General features: G+C 41.2%; 1 protein-coding gene across 3 annotated transcripts in view; it reads right to left on the bottom strand.

Annotated features, from left to right (window-relative positions):
- Nucleotides 1-20,481, bottom strand: part of MTHFD1L (methylenetetrahydrofolate dehydrogenase (NADP+ dependent) 1 like) — a 147,122-nt gene that overhangs the window by 16,958 nt on the left and 109,683 nt on the right. The gene's annotated exons all lie outside the window — the stretch shown is intronic.

Raw genomic sequence — 20,481 nt, 5'->3', positions numbered from 1 at the left:
ACTGCATTACCTTTGTGCCTGATATTAAACATGTGTTTGGAAAGAATAAAAGGGCAGCCAGTTGTCTTGAATTTGGGAAAATGCAAGAATTTTTCTTACTCAGGTGTCAGAAAATATGAACGTAACTTTGTACTTTGGAGACTTTCCACTTTATAAAACCAGACAGTGCTCCATCTACCTGCAGCGATAAGCAGAAGAATGTTTAGCTAGGATACAGTCCTATAAAAGTCTCCCTAGTAAATCCCTTTCCCATCTGGGAGAGTACTACAATTCCTCCAGGAGAACACCAGCAGTAAAATGCAATGCCAAAATTTCCTCTACAGTGCATATTTGGTTCTGAATCACTTCCAGAGAAGATACCAGACAGCATCAGAACAGCAGCTTTTAATTGCTCCATAAAATGCAGATGACTTTATCCCTTTCAAGCTGAACTTTTATGATTACATCCCAGGAAAATGGTATCCCATGCAACCACTAGGCATTGCACTGCAGTTATCTGTGATTCATCTTACATATACATTTTTCCCCCCCCCAACTGTACTGGAAATCATGTTGAAAGGCCTACAAGAAATCACATTCCTGGATTACCAAGGCTTTTGTATCTGGGAAATAGGTTCAGAACACATATTTAATTAAATGGCCCATTTGACATAACCCAAGGAAAGAAAGAAGTTGCTGCCCCTTTAGAAAAAGTCAATTTAAAGCATATTCACTGTTTTTCAGTTGCATGGCATACATACACAGGCTTGGCTAACATTTCAGAGTGGATTCAGATTACCCACAGAAAACCCCCTTTACCCTGCAATAACAATGCTCGCAGACAGATGTACTAGAATTGCCACTCTGCTTAAATTTTAGCTGTACCTCATTCCAGCATGGCACGCGTGCATGTGTGTGGTGGGCATTTGTGTACATGGTCATCAACTCTCTCGCTTCAGTTTCTCTCTTTTCGACTAGGGAGCAAGTGGTCCCAATTTTGCCCACTTGGACAGCACACGTAAAGGGTTACAAAAAGGCATCTAAATGATTTGAAACGATTGCCGTCATTTCCTTTAAAAACAGTGCGAAAATCTGTTCTTATCCCAGATTTCTGCCAGCAGCACGTTCAGCAATGATGCCGGGCCATGTCGTCACTGGTGGCCGCAGCCTGCACAGCTGCCAGGGTTTCTTGTGCAGGCCGCCTTCCTCAGCCAGCACAAGGCACAACTTTGCTGGTAGAGCTACATTGATGGAATAGAAGCAAGACACATCTTTCAGCAAATGTGGCCTGTCTTTAGGAGCTGCCATTCCCTGGCCTATTAGCTAACTCATTAAAATGGGCACATCAGGAAAGGCAGTAAGGCTCCAGCTCACAGGAAACACCATTATGGGGCTTGATGGTCCTTAGCCAAGAGGGGAATTTTGCATTACTGACCAACCCAAGCTATTAGGAAGCCTTATTTGCACTTGTGGTCCACCCTTTTTGATGCTTTTCCTTGTAGGAAAGACAAATAAGTGCTTCAAAATGAGCTACCTACAGCTTTTAATCACAGCTTTTCCTTTACTCCTGAGTGGCTTCAGCTCAGCTAGGAAAATGCAGAGCTGCTAGCGCAGCGCTGGTGCTTCTGTTCAGCCTCACTGATGGAAGGCAAACCTGCACCTGCCCTTGGCGATGGCAGCTTCTGGGCTGCAAGGCCACTGTGGCTCTTTCCCCCAAGATGATGGCCAGAGCGCAAGTATTTGGGTATTTTTATTTCCTTTGTGATTGAGCATCTAGGAGAGAGAAGACTAGTCAGTGCACTTTGGAGGCATTCTTGTGAGCTGATGCCTCTGAGACTTCTTTTTTTTCCGTTTCTACTGGCTTTGATCACGCCAATAAGCTTCAGTGTTGCTATGTTTCTCTGTCTTACATATTAATCTCTTATGGAGTGCACGTCCTGTTCACCAGCAGGGGAATATTTGAAGTAATACATCTATTTGTATAGCTGTGCCAGACATTCCTCCTATGCTCTTCCTGTGCTGTGTTTGTATCTGTCTTTCAAAAATTCAATTAAGGGACAGTTAATGAAAATTAATTAAATTACTCCTCTGACAACACAGAGCAGCACTACGCAGATGACATATTACAAGTTCCTGATGGAGCAATGAGAAAGAAGCAGCAAAGTACCAGTAAGTCTTGTCTGCATCCCTCAAAATACAGGGGAAGGGTCACAGGATGACAGAACGGCTGGGGTGGGAAGGGACCATAAATATCATCCAGTTCCAACCCCCCTGCCATGGGCAGGGATGCCACCCTCCAGACCAGGCTGCCCAGGGTTGCTTGTTACAAAGGTTGTGACATGACAAAGCATGAAACACTTGCTGGTTTCTAAATGAGACAAGAGAGAAGCGAAATGAAGCAGAAAGTTAAAAAGGACACACGTATTGAATCCAGAATAAAAAAATGGATACCTTCTCTTTACTCCCAATGAAAACAACATCTCAGTATTTTTTTGAGGAACAAGGGTGTAAACATGTCATAATCCTACAAATGAGGTTAAAAAAGGCTATGTTCTTTGGATAAAGACAGGCAAGCTGGGATTAAAAAAAAAAATCTAAAACACTAGAACACTGCATCAGGGAATTCACTCTTCTACTGCCAAAAGGATTTTGTTTTCCTTGAAAGATGCAAAAATCCTCAAACATGTTACAGTGCTTATTGATTCGACCTTTGTATTTGATTCTATTCCAGCACACCCAGCATTAGGGTAGAAGAGAAAAAAGGAGGGGGAGGGATTAAAGATATCCTAATGATCAGGAAGGCACCCACTATGAAGTATGACAAATTTGTTTGCCAAGTCAAAATGAACATGTGAATATGCATGGGAATTTTCTCCTCATGAACACTTACTAGATCTTTTGTTATTGTAGTCAAACCATTCATATTCTTGACAACATAAACAAGTTGTGAATGTTTCTAAAATCTGATTCAAGTGACTTAAATTATGCTGAAAGTACAAATCCAGAACTGAAAACATCCTTAATTGCATCCTGTTGTTACTAAGTATATGTAGGTATACGGCTAGGTAGGTAGGTATGCCCGTATGTGTGGGTAGTTATTCCCATTGCTCTGAATACCTGTGAAGGAAATGTTTTCTCATCAAAAATAAGCTCTTTAATAATTATATTGCAATTTTGATTCAAATTTTCTTACAAAGCTTTCTCCAACTTGTACACATAAGATCTCCACTTATAATTTGGATTTATACGAGACTTGGTGTGTTTATTTTTTTCCTTTGTGCTCTCAGCTATCCCAAAGCAGGGCAGTGAGTGACAGGCTGGGGTGACACGGCTGACTATGCAGAAATGCTCCTGCCATTTCTGGCTTGTTGCACCTGTGGTTCCCAGCATGCTGGTCACAGCATGTGCCGCAGACCTGCTGCATGCCCCGTCTCCAGGCTCTAGCACTACAAATTGAGTTGAGGGACACGGCCAAGCAGCTTACAACCTTCACAAAGCAGCGCTGGGTTGCAGCTCTGGGTTCAGCTTCAAGGAGCAGCTCTGAATGCTGGGGGGTGGCGAGCTGAAGCCTCCTAAGCGGGTATTTCAAGAAAATGAGAATCAAACGATGCATTTAAACACAGCTCATTACATTTATGTTGTAAACAACCAATTAACCTTCTCTCAAGTATCAGGTGACCTAAGGTTTCAAGAAATCAAATAATATTAGGATGCTTCATACTAGCTCATCAGCTGCTATTAGTAGCGTGCTGTGTTTTACCACAGTAGCTCTCCTCCTCCTGCTTCACAATAAAGCAACACTGACTATCAACATTTTGTCTGTGTGAGCTAAAAAGAGGATTAAATAAAGTTGCAACTTAATATTACTAAAAACAAGTTACCGGAAGTAGCAATTATATTAAGAAATCATATAAAAGTCAATTGTTACTAAACCTAGCACTTACTTTTCAGCTGTTTTTCCCCCTGAACCACTCTGGGTACAAGCAACGAAGTTCATCTGACCTCCAGCCTCACAGCCGTAGCTTGTCGGTTCGCTGTGGGTAACCAGCAATAAATTTATACGACCAAACCCAGTGAGGCACTCCTGAGGTCGTTTGGATCACAATGTAGGAAAACAGCTAACACAAATTTTATAGCTTTCAATAATACTGTGTGTTTCAAAGACCAGTCATATGAAACTAATAACGGCTGATGAGGCTGTTTATTAAGGAAGATCCTTGCCAAAGTGCAGGAAGATCTATTAGCCCAGGAAACAATCATGGCAAAAAAAAAAGCCCTCCACTAAAACTGTATTACTGAGACACAAAATAAATGAACTTCATAACATAATGTGAAAGCAGAAATAGCTACTCTGTCGGCAGAGAGCATGAGCTGCCTTCTCAGCACCACAGCTCATAGTCCCAAAACAAGAGGGAAACCCTGACCCTGGCTGTATGTCCATGCAGGACTGCTGTTCTCTTGTTAATAATGCTCCATCTTGACATTACACAGCTCAACCTAATGTCACAGACACAAAGCACATAAGCAGCCTACCATGTCTTTGGAAGCAAAAGCTAGCTACATATTCAGATAGACAGAGCTTTGGAGATATCTGTATTTTAGAGGGAAGATTTTGGCCATCTCCTTTCAAAACATTGAAGTCTCTCATACTGAACTATAATGGCATTGTTTGACATCATTTTTCTTCAACTCCAAATTTCAAAATCAAGCTAGATCATAGTGGCTATAATTCTTATTTATTTTTCACGTCTTATCTTTGTAGCCCCTCTCCATAGGCTGGAAAGCCAAGAAGAGAAGGAGAAGAGAAAACATTGTTAATAGTGATTTCCTGATCTGGAAAACAAATTCCTGAAACTACCACCTTAACAACAGATTTTCGAAAGCCTTAAAAGCTTTACGCCAGTGACTAGACTTTGGATGACAGTCCAAATTTGATGTGGCTTCTGAAGTCGCCAAATACGTCTACCCCCATGCAGACATCCAGGGCCACTCTCCTTTCCTTGTCCTCCCCCATGAAGGCACATATGCCTGCCTGCTTTCATTTCCATACCTTGGCCCCCTTCCCAGAGCAGTGTGATGTCCCCCTTCCTCTCTTTAAAGACATGACAGAGAATCCAGCTGCAACTACACTGAGATTTGGCCAGAAACACCACATATCAGTTCCTGGCACTTCCATTTTGATACACAAAGCAGCGTGTTACTGCAGAGTAAATAAAAGATTACATGATAGCAAAAACAACCCACTTCCTCAAAATATCACAAGCTTCACAACAGTGCTTTAAGCTATTTTGTATAGGAGAATAAGGATGATCATGGGAGTCATAATGAAAGAAAATGGACTAGGATTGTGGTGATAGGACGGTCAAACTGGCAGTAGTTTTAAGAACTAAAAAAAATAAAATGGTCCATTTCAGGGAAAAAAAACCACAATAAAACAGTTCATTAATCAAAAGACTTTAAAGCTTGGCAACATTTGGATGGATCCAGCTGTCCTGAAAAATTGTAGGATGTTTTTAGCCCCTAGTTCCTATCTAACGTTGTAAAACCACACCCTGTTTAGCATCTCATTACCAGAATCAGTTCACCTATACCTTATTCAATCAAACTTCAGCAATTCCTGCTTAAATTTTACTAGACAGAGGTTCCCTGCAAAACATTGTAGCTCTGAAGCCACCAGAGGAAATCTTCCTACCTCTCAATGTCAGTGATATCCCCCAAACAAACACAGCCAAAAGGTTTGGTTCTTGACTGTGCTCCGCAATTCCTTCAATTGGCAGCTTTGTCTCCTTCACTGTCATTTCAGCCCCTCCCAAGAGAAAAATCCACATACTTTTCCTGCATCAGTTGTCCCACAGCACTCACTATAGGCTCAGCAGCAGCAGTTTGTGCACAGCTGTGTAACATCTGGCAAACAGGTGTACAAAACTGCATTTGCTTGCTGCCTGGCTAGTCACCACACATTCTTTGGAAGGATAACAAACAGTTATCTTGTAAGGAAGACAGATAATAGTGTTGTGCTTGCTGCTCTAGGTAACGTTTATCTTCAATGCAGTGATCTCCAGTCCATAAGGAAAGAGAAAACGTCCCATTCATTTATTAGAAAAGAAAGCTTGTATGGAAGACAAGCACAGTCCTTTGCTTTGGTACCAATAACAGGGCTTGGATTCTGTTTTATTTCCAAGGAGGAAATGGGTGGGGCTGCAATGCACCCTTTAAATAAATTCTCCTACATGCTCTGAAATGGAGCAGGAGCAATTACTTTTATCCACCAGCCTAAACTTGTAAGCTAATGCCAGCAACATCACAAACATTAATCTTAAATATAGCACCAAAGACAGATTAAACTCTACTAAAAAATAAGGCTTGCATAAAAGCAAAGTTTGCATTTAAAAGGTGGTCAAATCTTACACAGAGCATGAGAGAAAAGTGTAAGATGTTAGATATTAGGTCGGGGAAAAAAAAGATCAAGGTCATTGCCGAAGGCCTTGATTCAGCAGAATAGATAATTCTAAAACTGTACTTAAAAGAGCACGAGACAGACCTACACAGCAAATGCGAGGACATACCTCGTGTCCAGTGCCTAACACTGGCACAGCAGGCATACACGAGTGAGCTTCAATATAATAGGTGCAGCAGCAGCCACGAAGATGTGACAAGAGAGATTTCAGGATGGACTAATAAGCTGTGTGCACACAGAAACCCTCAGCAGCTTGTACTGGAACTGCTAGTTGCATCTTCATTACTACCATCACCGGGGCATCTGTTTGCTTACTCACTGTGTAAACATCTTAGGTTTCTGCACATGTATCAACAACGGACACTGCTTTACACCAGTTTGTCCCCAATAACCCATGAAAGCAACTTATTAGAAGAGGAGACACCGGTGGCACTCTGACTTTTGCTACCTGAACCAAGTTTTCAAACAGCAATCTATGAAAATCATTTTCTGATTTATATTACATATTCGTGACTTGGTCCATAAGACAAACCAACACAGCAATTTGCAAAGCTTGCAAACCCATACTGCTGTGAAATCAATGTGCTCACCACAGCAAAACTCTAGATTTTCCTCTGCTCTCCCCTTTCCATTAGAAAAAGCACATTCTTTAGTGATACAGTGCCAAGCTCAAAATGGAGGCAATACACCAGCAAAATAACAACTGCATAACCCAATCAAATTATCCCGATGTTGAAGTCAGGGAACACTGACTGGTCTTTTTCAATCACTGACATACACAACAAAATATATGCTTTTTCTTACAGTGTTAACTTTCTCCAGAAGGCATCCTCCCCAAAAGAGAAGGCTCATGACTTTACGTATCTCAAAACTCTCCTGTTCTGAAATGAAAGTGAACATGAACGAGTATTAAATAGATAGTCATGAAGGCAGCAAACACAAGACAGTTATCTCAGAAGGAAGGGCAAGTCCTTACTATAAATCAAGGCTTTCCAAACACTTCCAGCACTAGAATGGATTAGTATCATGAGCTGATAGGTGCCTTGGCAGACAGAAAACTGACAATATGCAATGAAATATGGGTAGATTATTAAAACAGCAAGCTTCACTGGCACCTGTGGTTTGCTGAAATTCTAATCAAGTTGCCAAACAAAATTCCTATTTGGAATTAAAAAAGGAATACTTCACCTATTGTCAGAATATTCAGAGTATTTCAGGCTCATTTAATTAGCTCTGAAAGCAACTGGTACAAAATTTTCTTTAACATTATGCAACATACGTGTTTCAGTTTACCTGTGTTTCTACGGACTTCATACTTCTCTACTCTTGCTGTTAAAGCAGCTGCAGTCAGTTAGGAAATGTCTCTCATTCTGGTGCTCTAAACCAGTACTTGGCTATATCCCTATCTCCTCGCACAGGCTCTGTTCTCCATTGAGTCACCAGTGCAGGGCCAAGCCCTGTAAGCATATTTCTGGAGGGTTTTTGATTCAAAAGTAAACGCTAGGAAGATTTACCCAAAAAAAAGAATCTACTTTACCTCCTCAAAATACTTTGTAGCTACTGTGGGGAAATGTGCAACTCCAGATGAAAAATTACAAAAACTTTTGGCCAAGAGATAAGGACAGATATTCTGAGCCATTATATTCATGGTTGACCTGCAGCTACCCCTACCTTGTGTTCATGCATAAAGAACAGTCTCCAAAAGATGACGTGCAGACCTGATAAAGAGCTAGTTTTTACCAAATAAACAGCGAGTGGTCAGAGGTGGTACTTCCAACTGAAACACCGAGCATTATGCCCTAATGCACCATCTACAGCGTAGCAATATTTCATGAACTACTTTAAGAACAGGCTTTGCAGCAGCTTGACCTGGAAGGCACATCGTGGGACCAGTACTCAAGATGAAAGCAAAAAAAAATTATTCAAATACTATTAAGAATTTGTGTCTGGAAAAAAGACTTCACTTTCAATTTTGTTAAAAGCCTGGCAGATCCCACCAAACAGTTGCAATCAAGTAGCTAAACGTCAAATCACAGACAATTTAAGGGTTTCCTACTGCTACAGGGTTGCTTGATTCTGGTTATCAGATATTTTTTTTTTATTGTTTTATTAAAAATAAGTGGAAAAAACACCTAAGAACCATCCTATTGCTTCAGCATTTAAGACCACGTGAACAGCAGGGAGCAGGCAGGGTAGAGTGACAAGTATTTACATAAACAGATGGAAAACCCACACTGAAGAGCAGATACTCAGTGCAGAAATGAGCACAACTCTGCACTTCTCTTTGCTCTCTGTCCTGCTCCTTACTTAAGTCTCCACGCTGCCCTGAGGCCCCAGGCCCATCTGCCCTCTGGAAGGGGAGAACTGCAGCCTGAAGGCGATGGGCTGCTGCCGAGCAAAGGTACGTGCACACCTTTCACGCGTGCGTATGCACACCCGTGGTGCCAGACTTATAAACAGCCATGGAGGAAGCTCTTCTAACCCACAGCCAAGCAGCCGGTCCCACTGGAGCCCAGGAGCTTTGCTGCTCCTAATGGACAGGTGTACCGCAGAAGCTCACTAGAGACCAGCAAACGTTCCTCTGACGTGATAAGCCTGAAGTCAAACACACGTTCAGGTCAGCAGCCTCCTAATATCTTCATATTCATGGCATCTGTCAGTTAACACGCCAGAGGCTAAATGGAAGGGATGTGCTAATCTGGCGCTATGTTTAAGGAAATGTTTTTCAATAAATACAACACGCTTCCACATCTCAAAGGCTTTCAAAACTCTGCTTGTGCTGTCGCTCAAACCATGCCCCGGGCAGCACACACCACTGCTTGCAGCACCTGCCTGACATCCAGGAAACTCACGTCATTTCCCAGTTCTTGTTCGTGACGGACAGTTTCCTTCTCATCTGCAGTGTAGGGATTGTATCTTACTTGCATCTCCTCTGCGATGCTTAAGAAACTTACGGACGAAAAGCATTATGTAAGATACAGCATATTACTGCAAATATATTAGATGATACCCTATCAAATGGGAAGGGTGGCATTGCAAATTGATCTTGAATAGTACATTTGGGAGTTGCCAAGGATATCCACAGCACAGTAAACATCTGCTGCACACCATCTTGTACTGCATACCTTCTTGTTTTTTTTTCCCACTGACAGTAGATACCAATTAACGCACAGCTTCCTCAATACCCTTTTCATACACTTTATATAAAGGCACATGAAGTAACTTGTGATATAAGTTAAACAAACTACTTAAAGTATGCAAAAAAAACAGTCCTTTTACTGTAGGGTTATTTACAGTGTACCTTATTTATATTTCATGAATGCCTCTAGGCATACATAGGCACACTAAGAAATCAACACGCACTTTTACAATTAGGTAATTGAGTCTGCAAATTTCAGTAAACATCCAGTTTCTGACTACCGGCTAAATGCATTATATTCCGATGAGAATCTTAAACCAGAGAGAATGCAAGAGAAATACTGAAAAATGGCTAAGTACGTATGTGCCATCCAAATGAATACAAAAATATATTGTAGGAGAGAAGATATTGCTTGGAAAACCATTACCAATTTTGATTACTGGGGAGGTAAAGCAAAATTGTCAATATAAAAATGAATAAAAACATTGACAGTCTAGAAGCTAGGAGAAAAGAGGCATTATGAACAGGACTTTGAAGACAGGTTAGGAAATAATATGCCATAAATGGAATGATACACAAAATGTGCAAGTAAATACAAGCCCCTTCACAGCAGGAGAAAGGACTAAAAGCTGTGAATCCCAGTGACTCTCAGAGGCTGATGGGATGGAGAGGCCAAAGATCCTCCTTGCTGTCAGCTGCCAAAGGGCTTGCCACTGCATGCTGTGCCGTCCGAGTACACCTGTCTTGATACCTGAATGCTGGAGGTGACCTGAACAGGTGCGTCCTCCTGAACAGGTGCGTCCTCGTGCTTGGGAGTACGTGGTGATGACAGCCAGAGCAACTGAAAATAACTTTATTTTAAAATAGTTACCTTCCCTTCCTGGTTTTGCATAAAGATTTGCTGCACTGTTGCAACTTTATTCCCCCATCTCTAAAAATTATTTCTTCTCTGAAGGACAGTTAGGAAAACAGTATGGGGAGAAGATAGAAGTTTTAGAAGAGGGAGAATGAGCGGGACTGGAGAACCAAGGGAGACATATAAAAGGCAGAAGATTTCACCAGCAAATTGCCAAGAATGGAGGGACATGACCTCCAAAGACAACTGTTTAAAAGATGGAAATAATGAAGCAGCAGTAATGACATAGTGCTTATAATCACACCTCTCTGAGGCCTGAGAACGCTTATCCGTGATGTGGTACAAGCAAAGTCCATCCCAGTGGCCTCAACTTTGGGAACAATTCTGCCTTGGTGCCTGTGAACTAGGGAGAGTTTCCATTTCAAACACTTTAAGTCTAAATAGCCAAAGCAAACAAGGAAAGGAATATTAAGAAGTTGAGGTTTTCTGAGAAATACATGTTTCAAAAAGCAATAATGAACTACTTATTAAGAATTTATCACATCCATCTTAAATCCCATTCTCCATGGAATTGGAAATCAATATGCCACTGCAGTCAAAGCCAGATTTTAATTGTAGTTAATTTTTTATTCCATGAAGCTTATATAGAGCTGTTAAAAATGTGCATTGAAAATAACACTCTTCAGACGTAGTGAAAAGGCAGTAATATTTACACCAGATTTCCTTTTTTTTTGCCTTTTTAAGAAACAGTTTTCTTCCATTATTTCTGTAGATTTTAAAAACAATTTTAACAGTTCGAAGTCCAGTCCTTCTACAGCTTCTCTGTAAGTCTAACTAAACAAGAAACATAATTAACAGTTTCCACACATTTAATGCTCCTGAATCCCACCCATTTCAAATGAAAACAGATTGCACTGAAAAGCAGTGAAAATTCTTAAGTGCAGACTCAGAGCTGCTGACAAGTCATCTACAAAAATTAGTTTCGGTATGCTTTTTTAAGCCTCACATCTAGTTATCAGATATGCATTGCACTTAAGTTTAATATAGCTCATTATTTACAGGTACCAGCACTTAGCATCAGTTGTTGGCAGTGACGCTCAACGCTGGTGTCAAACACGTTGTACTGCCTGTAGCAGCGATCAATGTTGGCTTACTATCCCACCCTATTTCCCTACCTGCTTCTATCCGACTCTCAGCCTGACTTCTCTGGTGCAGGGAATTGTTCTGTTCCTCTCTGAAATGTTGCTTATGAAAACATCTCACAGTGGATGGTTTGGGGTTGAGTACATCACAAAATACATTAAATAGAAAAGGATGGGTCCAAGATGCATTTACCTAAAATAAAGGCACTCCTCCCCATTTTATCTTCAAAAAACATCATTTAAATCTTGACTTGTTTTCCATAAAACTACAGCAGCCCTTTGGGACGTGCTATTTTGCTGTTGGATTACAACAGCTCCTGCAGTTGTTTGTCATTTGTAAGAAAACAACCCTCCTATAGCACCTACTTTCAGTGTTTTATTTCCTCAGCAGGTTTATCTTCTGAAATTCTCACTACAGTAAGTTGCATTAGAGTTATTTAAGATGTGGAATCACAGAATGGTTTGAGTTGGATGGGACCTTAAAGGCCACCTACTTCCAACCCCCTGCCATGGGCAGGGACACCTTCCACCAGCCCAGGTTGCTCTAAACCCCATCCAGCCTGGCCTTGAGCACCTCCAGGGATGGGGCATCCATGGCTTCTCTGGGCATAAACAAAATTTTGTTAATGGAGCAAAGCTAATACAAAGTACCTTTCGAAGCTTCCCAATGACTTTTTATTTCTATTGTACTGACCACAAAGCTCCTCCAGTTAGTAATGTAGACCTAATCACCACATCAGATGAGGACATACTCAGACTGTTTTCCTCTGAGTGTCTGATTGTTTCTCCTCATTTCAGAAACAAGCATTCCAATTTCAGTTTAACATGATCTTGTAGGTGATTATACCTCATACAAAACCACACGCTAATGCAACACAACCACTCACAGCACTGGTCCATACAATAGAGATCTTCACCCTTCAGTTCAAACGGTTTTATGTGAAGGTTTGGATGAACAGATTCATTCTACAATTACAGCAAATGCACGCTATTGCGCTTCTCAGCCTTTTCCTCTGAATCTCCCCTTAATAAATTCCTTGAGGCTTCACACAAACTGCCTTTTCACTTTTTATTGGGTTGTTTGTCATGAAACAAAGTAGGTTTACTGGAAGAAGAACATTTTATCGAAAAAAATTTAACAAGTGGAGAATCTGCAGCTCATTCTGTGGCAAGGGCTAAATGATGCTTTTCAGGGATCCAACCTGGCAGGAATCTAACGCTGCAGGATGCCACAGGTTCTAGAGATGGTAGAGACAGTGCCTGAAATGAATACAGAGTCAGCAACATCAGCCCGTAAACAGTAAGACAAGATTTGAAGGAGAGCTAGGGCAGGGAGCGGAAGATCAGGAAGAGTTCAGTGCTTTCTGAGAAGGGACTCGGGGCAGAAGGGCTGCTTGCTGCTCAGGCAAGCAGCACTAGGAACACACCTTCCATTCAGTACATTCCCTGGCTCGCTCCCCCGCAGAAGCAGCCAGAAGCCCTCTAACCAACATCCCTCCCCACCCTCTGTCCTTTTTGGCAAGCCTGGGAGAACAAAACACGGTGACCCTAATGCAAAAGGATGTAACACTTCATAGCCTGGAAGCACAACGTGGGCTTGAACAACACAGTGACGGGGCCAGGAAGCCTCCTCTGCAGGGCTGCGGGGGCACAGGAAAGGAGGCAACTGCACACATGTTTTTGGGGTATGCGTACTTCTGCACTTGTGCACAGACATTTCAGGCACATGGGGACACGTAGAGACTTTTAGTGATCTCAGGGCAACCTATTAACTTGCTCAATTTGACCACACAGAAAAGCTCTGCATTTGGATGCGTGTCTTTCTTCCAGGAGAAATCCCCTTAAGAGTATATGTGATCTTCTCTTTTTTTATTATTATTTTTTTAACATACAACTTCCTCTTGGCTGGATACCCAACGTTGTAAGTTACACATTCTATTTCTAATATATGCCTTAATCTGGTTTTCCATTTTGTGTCCATAAAATGTGAGGTTTTATGGTGCCAACAACATAGCTGGATTTCCCCCCACCATGTTTAAATAAATAAGACACCCTTAAATTGCAATTTATTCTTGTGTATATCCTGAGTGGAAAACAAAACTGTTTCTACTTAGCAGAATGCATACTCTGATTTCTGTATTAGAATGATAGAAGAGTTTTTTCCCTATCCTTTGCCAGTTTTTCTGCTTCCAAAACTGAACACATTCAGTCCTTTATGTCCAAGGTATCAAACTTAGGACTGCCTCTAGCTGCCAAAACAGTTTCAAGAGGTGTGTGGGTGGGTGTAAGGACACTAACATGAAGAACTGATGGTCACCTATGGAATTGTATCAATTTCTTGCAAAGCGTAATAAAATTATACAAAACTAAGACAAACAATACATAGTTTAATGCAACAGTTAAATAGCTGCATGCAATTTCAATGCAGTCCATAATGCAAACAAAATGGGGATAAACAACTAAATACTGATTTTTAAAACTGACAACAGTCAGCAGAAACCTCTCGTGCTCAGTTACAGTGAGATTTGCCACAAACACCTAATGATCAAGCTAACCGTATCCTTCTGGCAACAGAGCCATTCTTGCATTTCACATCTCCCTGTACTTACAAGGAAACTCTTACACAAAATGATGACTGCTCTATTCACCTCCAGTAATAACATCATGAATCAAGCCAACTATGTACACAAACTGATGGTTGGGATGTTGCCCTTCAACATAAATATAGAGAAATTCTTAAGCAATTTCAGCATGAAAGTTGTACCATGCAAAATGCTGGTCAGTGAGCAGGAACTGAACTGTATAGCATAGACATTTGCTCTGGGCCACTTACATAACGCGTAAAAGAACCTGAATGCTCTGTGGCAGGGCTGGATCTGTGCGGGCACCTACAAACCAGTAAAAAGCCAGGAGAGCAGCAGCCCTGTGAAAGCACTGCTTTCAAACAGGCACATGTTCTGCAAAGTAGCAACACTCTTGAAACCAGAAATTGGCCTTAGGCCAAAAGCATGATTTGCAAAATGACAAAAAGCTGCAAGACACCCTTCTGAACAAGCACCGGCTGCACAAAGCCCAGAGCTGCTTGCAAGGCAACTCCACTGCGACCAGAAAATGGCACTCCAACTTGTAAATGCCAGATAACCAATTCCACCAGCATTTTTTCTGGCATAGTAACCACAGGCTCCTGTATTTTGGCTTATTTCCTGGATCAAAGAGAGGTAAAAGTCACAGCTCTACATTCATGTGCTGTACAGCTTCCTAGACAAACTCCCAGATTAACACTTCATTTCTGAGCGCTGCAAGTTTTGCTATACCCTGATACGTACAGTATTGCCAGAGCTCAGACCCAAAAGGAAAAAAGCACAATACGAGGTTTTCTTACACAATCTTATAAGCATTTCTCAAGTCTAATTAAGACCACCGCGCGTCAGCACTGTACTTCTGTGAAGCACCTCTGAGGTTCCAGCAGGGACCTCTCTGGGGACAGCTCTCCAGCAGAAGCCAGGCTACTGGCAGCAGGCTGAAAATCAGGAGCTGAGAATGAAATTCAGGCCACGTTGAATTTCAGGTGGGTTTGTGAAAAAGATAAAAAAAAAAAAAAAAGAGTGAAGTGAAAATAAATTTTCCTGACGTCATTTATCTCATCAAGGCTTAAAAAAGACTAGAAAAAGTACAACAGGTTTCTACAGGTGACAAACTGTCACAGTTCTTCTGGCCTCAGTCTACTGATTGGTTTTATCGAGCAAGAAACAAAACCAGATTGTCTCAGCATTAGAGTTTACTGATGATTTACTAAATGGCAAACACATTACCTGCATTCCTCTGCTGTTCTCATTCACGGTATGCTTGATTGCAACACTGAAAACTAAGAGGCTATCTCAAAACACACCTAATATTCAGCATTGCAGGGTGTTAGCTTGCCAGGTACCTTACTATATAAAAGAGTTTTGCCACCTTTGCAAGAAGCATTACTAAATACATTCCCCTCACATGCATCAATGCAGTTTTGTGATCTACACAAACTCAATGCTCCTTTGTAGACTGCTTCTGATTATAAAATCAGTATTTAACAAGAATCATTTTTTTTTTTTGAGATTATAATGGATAAATGATATTTCTGTGACTATTACAACCCTGTGCCCATTTAATAGTTGACGTGTTGGTTGCTAAACAATGATTAAAAGCTTTACGTTATTTTATGTTGCTTGACTTTATATTGAACTCTATGTTATGTTGTACATTTGTTGAAACAAGAACTAGTTGATTTGGACCCAACACCTATTTTAAATTGCTGTTACAGACACATGGTCTCCAAAAAAATAAGTAGAAGTCTGTAAAAGCAACAAAAAGAACATCTCCTGATGAGTTTAGGGCAGCTGTGCAGAAAAGGAAACCATGACCTGATTACCTAATTCTCACTAATTTTCCTGAAAGTGGGGTACTCTGAGGTTAAGGTCAGACTCAAATCTTCAGAGCAGTGGCAAGCTTTAAGTAGGACAGCATGCATAGATCTTCAGCATTTTTCCAAATGTTTTCTTTCCATTTGCAACATTCCTATATGTGATTGACTGGCTCATTCTGAAGCTCTTCGTGTCACTACCTTTTCTTATTAAGCCTGAAGCCCAGCTCCTTATGTTGCCTAAAGAAGCACAGTTATTAAAGAAAGATGCTGTGGTCAGACACTCCAGTTTAAAATATCATGCAATTATAGGATTTTACCTTCAGAAAATCCCAAGTCCCTGAAGAGAAACCACTTACCCTACCACTACCTCCAAACTTTGACATGTTATTAAAAAAAACATTACAGAAATGTGAAAACAGTTAAAGACGATGTCTGCATTTACATTAGGCCTTTTTACATGACTTCACGCAAAAGCCAAAAGTCCAGCTGCCAGGCATTAAAGTGTAAAGAAACAAGCGCTGGTAAAGTTAACATGGAATTATAGCCCACTGGATAGTTACAGCAGTAAGAGATTAAAATGTTTCAATGAGCCCGGCTTTGCTATAAAAGTGAACATCTGCACATCTTGTTCCTGTACCTCACTCCCATTTCTCGCGGCTGTCCCAGACTATGCCACCACCCCGCACACTGCACTTCACCCCTAGGACTGATGGAATGAAAGGATGGCTCTTTCTTACATGCCCTTGGGCCTTACACACTGCCCCTGCGCATGCAAAAAAGGTATTTCAGAGATGTGTGGATGTGGCACTCAGGGACGTGGTTTAGTGGTGGACTTGGTAGTGTTAGGTGATAGCCGATCTTTTCCAACGGGAATGATTCTATGAAAACAGGCAGACCATGGCTTTGGCTCCATGTCAGCCTAGGCCTTTCCACGCTGAGGTTGTTGTAGCTGTTGTTGAGTTCTGGGAACTAAATACTATTGATGTTATTTTCCTCTATGAGGAGAATATGGCATAATACAGCTGCTGCATCACATGCAGCACTCAAGGAGTTTTGCTGGAGTTATTAGGATACATACAAAAAAGTATCCGTATGAAGTAATTGCAGTAAGTAAATGGTGAGCAGAGAGAGACAAAGTTATTTCTTGCCTTACCTGTCTAATCGTTAGTCAGACTTCATCTTATTTCTTCATAGGCCCATGAAAAGCTCTGTTTCTTACATGTCCATCTTCAGACCAAGAAATATTGTTCTTTGCTTTCACAACATAAAAGAGAAGGAAGCACTGAGGAGAATTTTCCCATAGCTGTGGGGAATAGGCATGTTACTGGAGAGGTTTAATCTTGGTGTGAAACTGAATATATTCTTATCAAAAATGTGAGGAAAAAATGATATGGAGAAAAGGGGTAAGCTGGCAGACACTTCCACCATGGAGAAAAGTGTGTGAGAGAGGAAAGTCACCATTCTGGACCAATTGACAGGGTGTCTATACCAGGGTTTTACTCTCAGACTTAGGAAGCTATCAACTACTGCAATATTATTTCTATTGGGGAACAGAATTTCCTCAGGCACACGAGAATGTGAGCCTTACTTTTTTTATCCTTCTATTAAGAAAAAACAGTAATAACTACAAAACCACACAACAAGATCATCATCTGGTAAGTGATGTTCACCAATGCGTCATCCATCCTAGGAAGAGCAGACAGGGGAAGACAGATGACAGTCACAGGGCAGCACCAAGTAGTCTCTCCAAATACCAGAAATGCTGCATCTGTTGAAGCCTGTGGGTCGCTGTTGTAACATGCCAGGAATACTTGTTTTAATGGACTTCTCAGTCTGGGAGATATCTTGTGATCTATAAGCTTCTAGCACGGCATCAAGCTGGTTTTACGCAACCCTCTCCTCAGCTATGGTCAAAAGGTAAGGCTCAATTCATGACATTCCTCAGCCTCAGGAAGTGAAGAAAGATTGGCCTTTTCAAAGGAAAGCCATCACTGCTTATCAAAAGTGAAATACAATAAATGTGCCAACATTTGTACTTTCATTTTTCTTAAGGACACATGAGGAAGACATCAGGAAACACTTTAGGATTTCGGGGTGGATGGGTGGAGTAGAGGAGGAGTAGCAGCATGGATTTCTTTCAGTCCACAGAATGTAGGTCAGCCCACTCTGATGGAAACACCCTGAACTTTTCTTCACATTCTTAGATTCTCACAATTTTGCAGGCCAGGAAATCATGAATTTTAGTCATGGTCCTGCCCCTGGTTTGTCAGGGGACCTTCATGTTTGCTTCTCTCAGTTTCTTATTTTAAAAATCGTGTGAAAATTTTGCTTGTCTTTCAAACTGTTAGTAAGAAGCGATATTATATAAATGTTGAGCAGTATAACTTCTATAAAGCCTATGTCACAATGTAATAAATTAGAGGAGCTTGACTTTCTAATTTCCCAATAAAATACTATTTTGTGAAGTATGTGCAGGATTTATTTACTTCAAAATAAAAGAATTTGGAAAATGTCCTTCCTTCCCCGTATAAGCTATTTTTAACTAGTAATAGATTTATATTTTACTCTATGAAAGTATAACCTATTTTTAACCTCACGTTTTCATGTAAAGTTTATGAACAAAATACTTTAAAACAGGAAATCAGAGACCATTTCCTGTTTTAACAAGGATAATCCCTTGACTAGTAGGCAGAAATATTCAGTCCTCTTTATTGTTAATTAGCACACTATTCATCCTATATTTCACAATTTAATGAAAGAAAGCAAGTTACTGGGAACATTATTAAGTTCAAACCATCTTTCACCTTATTTATCCAGAACTCAATAAAACTGTTCAGTCACAGACTTGCAGCCTCCAGCTAGGTTCCTGCTATTAGTCTTAAATCACTTTTAGAGTTGCAATAACAGTAAGTTGCCAAACTCAAATACACATCCATCTGCATCTGCTCGATAATTTGTCTTACTGGGCAGTCTGGAAGAATTTCAGTTATTTGACCAAAGCTTTAAGGTCTTTTTTTTTCTTGCTTACCACAGAATCAATACTTTCTAAATCTACAAATTACCATTTGAAAAATGTATCTGGAAAAACATTGAAGGGCCAGGGTTTTCTTTCTTTATGGGAGAGTAAGATGGTCTCTAAAAAAAACCTGCATGCAGGCAGGTTTAAAAAGGTAACTATTGCTTCCCTAGCAAATAGCTGAATCTCAAAATTCCCAGCCTTAACTATGAGGCACCTTTTCAGAAATTGATTTATTCAACTGAACAGGCCAATCAGGCCTCAACAACAACATAAATAGGGAGCATTAAACATCATTCCGTTTCATCCCTGCATGGAGGAACAGCAGAAAGCTGGAAGTGACAACAGCAACACCGAGCAACAGCCACTCACCCTAAAGGCTTAGTGACCCCTGGGTCTGGCAGCATCAGCCTCTTCATGCAGCAAGGCATCTAAAATATCATGAATGGGAGAACGAAATATCTGTCTGCCCTGTCCAGTGCCCACCGCAGCACGTCTTCTGCATAGGTATCATAATTAAAATAGCAACCCTTAACACTGCTGTTTCAAGATGTTCCATAAACTGATTTTTGAGCTCTTCGCATTTGATTGGAGCGGACACGTACAAGGCTGATTAACTGAATGAAGTCCTCCCAGAGGAGGGCCATAAAGATGATCAAGGGGCTGGAGCACCTCTCCTGCGTAGAAAGGCTGAGAGAGCTGGGGCTTTTCAGCCTACAGAAGAGAAGGCTCTGGGGTAACCTCATTGCAGCCTTTCAGTACTTGAAAGGGACTTTTGTAAAAAAAGAGGGAGAGCAACTATTTGCTCAATTGGATAATGACAGGACAAGGGGGAATGGTTTTAAACTAAAAGAGGAGAGATTTAAATTAGAGGTTAGGAGGAAATTCTTCACTCAGAGGGTGGTGAGGCACTGGAACAGGCTGCCCAGAGAGGCTGTGGATGCCCTGTCCCTGGAAATGTTCAAGACCAGGCTGGATGGGGCCCTGAGCAACCTGATCTAGTGGGTGGTGTCCCTGTCTCTGGCAGGGGGGTTGGAACTCGATGGTCTATGAGGTCCCTTCCTACCCAAGCCATTCTATGATTCGAGTCTTAATCAAAGCCATTTGCTCACTCTGAACTGGCACAAGTACAAAACAGGCGTGCTCACCAGCACAGCCAGTGCCATAGGCTAGGATCAGAGTGGGCAGGCAGGGCTGCAGCACCATGGAGAAGCCGCCATGAGCTGCATGCTTTGGCCACCTGCTTCCTGCTTTACCCAGCAAGGCAGCCACAAATTGCTCAGACTTGCACTTGCCTGTATTTCCAATGCAAGTCCCTGTTTCATGTCTGAAATTGTATGTAAAATCTAGCTAGTGGTCCAAAATTTCTGCTGCTTTCCATCCAAATTTTGTTTTCCCCTTTTAACTGGGAAGTACAATTAATGGCAAGCCCATGCAAAAAAGCTAATATACATTATTCAAAGAAGCCCTATCTCCATATAGAATTTCAG

The sequence above is a fragment of the Anser brachyrhynchus genome, assembly GCF_964034855.1.
Source record: "Anser brachyrhynchus genome assembly, chromosome: 3".
In the NCBI taxonomy this organism is placed as follows: Eukaryota; Metazoa; Chordata; class Aves; order Anseriformes; family Anatidae; genus Anser; species Anser brachyrhynchus.
This window is presented reverse-complemented; position numbering and strand designations above follow the sequence as displayed.